We start from the raw sequence: 4,571 nt of genomic DNA, 5'->3' as shown, positions 1-4,571 counted from the left end.
TGTGCCAGAATAGCAAAACGCCCCTTCTTCATAACCTTTTGTGCCTTCAAGCAACTAATAAGGTTCAACTTCGGACTACATCTCTCTCCGTAAACAATCAGTGGCTCTCCAGTCTCGCGTGGTATACGGAGAATCCTCTCTCAACAAATAACTTCTGCACTTACCTTGGACAACCAGTCCATACCGACTATCACATCAAAACTCCCCAACTTAATGGGTATCAAATCAATCTCGAAATCCATACCAGCTAGGTTTATAATACCTCCTCGGCCAATTTGGTCAACCTTCTCAAGTTTTCCATTGGCCACTTCAACAAGCATACTCTCCTCCAAAGGAACTAACGACCAATCTATCTTAGAGCAAAAGTGTCTACATACATAACTCCTATCAGCACCAGTATCAAATAGAACAGAGGCTAATAGTTTATTGATAGTGAATGTACCTGTAACCAAGTCAGGATTCTCGCGAGCATCTCTTGCGTTCATGTTGAAGGCTCTTCCACGTGCTGGCCAGCCATCCTTCTTCTTGTTGGGACATTCATTCCTGAAGTGGCCCTGTTGTCCGTACTCATAGCACTTCCTTGGTCGATTTGGGTTTGTCCTCACAGCTGGGGCGGTGCTCTTATAGTCTCTGCCGATGTGTCCAATCCTTTTGCACTTCTCACACACTATGTTGCATTGTCGAGTATGATGCTTGTAGCATCTCTTACACTGAGGAAGGGTACCTTTGTAGTTAGGGTTGGAGCTATGGTTCGGGTTCCTCCAGTCGTTGTTCCCTTTGAAATTCTCATACCTCTTAGCTGGGTTCTGGTAAAAACATTTTCCCTTGTTTCCGTCCCACTTACGTTTCCCATTACTAGCTCCCGATTCTGATTTCGCCTTCTCTGGCTCTTGGTGGGTAATTTGATTCATCAGGGTGTGCGCCATGCGCATAGCTTCCGGGACATTCGCTGATTTCGATGAAGTGACATTTCCTTGAATGTCCTTGGGGAGTCCCCACAGATACCTCTCCATCCGCTTGTACTCCGGAGTAACTATTGTGGGGCACATCAAAGCTAACTCTAAGTACCTTCGGTTATAGCCATCAAGATCAGTTCCTACAACTTTCAGTTCCCAAAACTCTGCTTCCATTTTCTGAATTTCTGTTCTAGGGCAGTACCCCTCGATCATAGCCCTCTTAAACTCTTCCCATGGTGTAGCATAAGCTTCGTCAATTCCCTGAGCCTGAGCGAACGTATTCCACCAAGTCAAAGCGCCATCTGACAAAGTGCAGGATGCGAACTTAGTCATATTCCCCTTGGAGCAGTTACTCACACGGAACACAGATTCTAACTTCTCAAACCATCTCGTCAGCCCAACTGGCCCTTCTGTTCCACTGAAATTGTGGGGCTTGCAGCTCTGGAATTCCTTGAAAGTACACACATTCTGGAAGTTTGGGTTAGCCGGTGGAGCTTGGGGGTTGGCATTCGCCATAGCCGCGGCTACTCGAGCGGCTATCATCTCCTCTATTTGAGCTGCGGCGGGGATTTCTCTCGGACCTCTTCCATTAGCCATCGATCTTCCAAAAAAAATTTCGACTTAAGTCAAAATCCCATAATCGGTAACGTCATAGCATAAGGTAAACAGTACGGAAACAACACAATACACGATAACTAAGCATGGAAAACAGCAGCAGATAGCACAAGAGCCAACATGTGATAAGTTAAAGTAAACGCCGTACAACAATTAAGCAACAATAATTCCATTCATAATAAGAAAGTTACGTACAATGGCATGAGATTCGTACATTACATTAATGAAAAACAGGAACTACAAAAGGAATACATAAGGAAATCTAATACAATAGTCCTAGGGCGAAGGTGGGTAAATGATGTCCATCAGGTAGGACATCTGATCCTCGAGCTCAGTTACCCGATCACGGAGGGCATGCACTTCCCTTGTCAGTTCCTCGACGACGGGGGATGCTAGTGGGGCAGGTGGCGCCGGTGGTGCAGATGGTCCAAATGATGAAGATGTAGACGGCACAGTGCGAGCGGTCTTACACATGAATGGATCGGCAGGATACGGCACGACCCGCTTACGGGCTGTGACCCTAACCAACTGTCCATGTACGTCCATGAACGGTCTTCCTCCGTTAACCCCTGGAATAACAGTACCATCAAAACGATAACGCTTCTTCGGCGGGGTAGAGGGCAGCTGCATGGGCTCCTCCTCAGGGTCCTCCTCAGAATCCTCCTCGGGATCCTCCTCGCTGGAGTCGTCGGATGATGAACCGTCTGAATCGTCAGAAGGTAATGCAGGATCATCGCGGGCGGGAGAAAGCATCTGGCCGGTGGTCATAAGTTGATATCTGCCTGGTGGAATCGGTACAACACGTCCATTAGCGGTGCATCTAGCCCAATGTCCATGCTCGTTACGGAAAGGACCGTCTTCGTTTCCCCTAGGAATTACAGCATCACCGGAATGGTGCTGTGCTCCCGGGAGCCCAGGGCTGGGTGGAGCTGGAATCTCCTCAGGATCCTCATCTCCGTCCGAGATGTCCATCAGGTCAAGCGCGTATCTGCTATCTCCGGATGAAGAATCGCCGGAGTCGCCGGAGGGTAGCGGTGAATCAGCAACAGTTGTAGTAGCAGACGTATTTGAGTCACTCTCGAAGTCAAAGGTCATGGGCGGCATGTCCGACATCTGAACAAGGAAAAATAAAATTTTTCCATGTCAGTAAGACATATAGCAAGCACATAATCAGGCACTACAGCAACCTAGATCGTCTACCGCAGTACATAGCATGGCAATAACAACAGTACTAAACTAAGTAACATGCAATCGAAAGCAGACAGTAGCATGCAGTAACGAGGATAAGCAATAGCATACAGCAAGTTCACATAGCAGTAAGGGTAAGCAGTAGCATGCAGCAAGATCATACGGCAGTATAAGTAAGCAGTAACATGCAGTAGTAGTAAGCAATAACAAGTAAACGAGCAAGTTGTAGATTAGTCCCATTAGTGAATCCTACTCGGTCTGGTCTAGACTCACTAATGTAACCTAATTCCCTACAACCAATGCTCTGATACCAAATGTTACGCCCCGTACAAAACCATCGTGTACAGTTCATCAACAACATGATCATTACAAGGTCAAACACTATATGCTGTTTGAAAACCAGTTTTTGCATTCATAAAAAGATAGCGTTTTACAAAAGATAACGTGCTTCCTATGAATAGAAGCATTAACATAAGTATGTGACCCAAAGGTCCTTACAAGCCATTATTTGAAAATAACATAAGTTACGAATGCAAAATAAAAGTTTCATGATTTAGACTTTTTGTGACGATCCGTCCAAATCCCTTTTGGACGAATACATCATCTATCGATTTCACAGTGAGGTACTGACCTCTACATGATACGTTTTGTAAACATTGCATTCTTTTGAAAAGGCACACCATAAATGAATATTTAAATCCAAGGTTTTCGATGTTTGATGATTTCTACATATAGATAACCACTGTAAATAATAGTTTACAATACTACATCAGTTGACAATGCAGTCAAAATAAGATACATGGTGATGATTTTGTGAATGTAACGTTTCTCGAATAAAGCATGTATGACTCTATGCACATAGCTTGTATCACATATAAGCAAACTGCGAAAGACTTCTAGAAACCTGAGAATAAATATGCTTGAAATTGTCAACACAAAGGTTGGTGAGTTCATAGTTTTAATGGTTCGCATAATTTTTATGTAAAGGTGGATCACAAGATTTCAGTTGTTTCATCCAGAAACGTTTATCAAAATATTCTACAAGATTGAGCATCCTAGTAACTAAACTTTAACGTTATAATAAGTACCCCTGTTTTAACATACATGTAACCAACATGTACAATACACGTAAACCAACATGTACTAACCTCAAATACCATACGTCTGTTTTTTAGTTCAGGCTAGGGTTTCTATACCTGGAACAGACGGGGATGTCAAGCCCTATGGATCCATATATAACTACTCGCGCCCACCAGTTCTTATAACCGGCAGTTACTAGTTACCAAAGAAAAGGATTTTCGGTTCAAACTCGGTGAAGAATTTAGTATGTACTTGTATCCATTGCGTTTAAAATAAAGTGCATGTATTCTCAGCCCAAAAATATAGATTTAAAAAGCAATTAAAAAGGGAGCATATGAAACTCACCTTAGCAGCACATAAATTCATTCATCGAAATGTGACCGAAACTCGGAATGCAAAGTAACCATAGATCTCAACCTAGAGAATATATGTTGGTCAATAGATGTTTAACAAGCTAATCACAATCCTAATGCTCGAGACCGTCATACAAAAGTTAGCAAAAGTCATCTCATAAGTCAACCTGACCCAATATGATCTTTAAATCTATACATGTTTATTAATATAGTATAAGTCTTGGTAATTGAACGAATTTATAGTTTATCAAACTCAAAATATTATTTATTTCAGGAGCTATATTATATTTAAATTATCATGGCAATCAAAAGTATTTTATTATTTCACATAATTTTCCAATACTTGTAAAATCAGATTATAGTATTTTATAAAGCTTTA

The sequence above is a fragment of the Rutidosis leptorrhynchoides genome, chromosome 9, assembly GCF_046630445.1.
Source record: "Rutidosis leptorrhynchoides isolate AG116_Rl617_1_P2 chromosome 9, CSIRO_AGI_Rlap_v1, whole genome shotgun sequence".
Taxonomy (NCBI): Eukaryota; Viridiplantae; Streptophyta; class Magnoliopsida; order Asterales; family Asteraceae; genus Rutidosis; species Rutidosis leptorrhynchoides.
The sequence above is the reverse complement of the archived record's forward strand: the minus strand, read 5'-3'. Positions refer to the sequence as shown.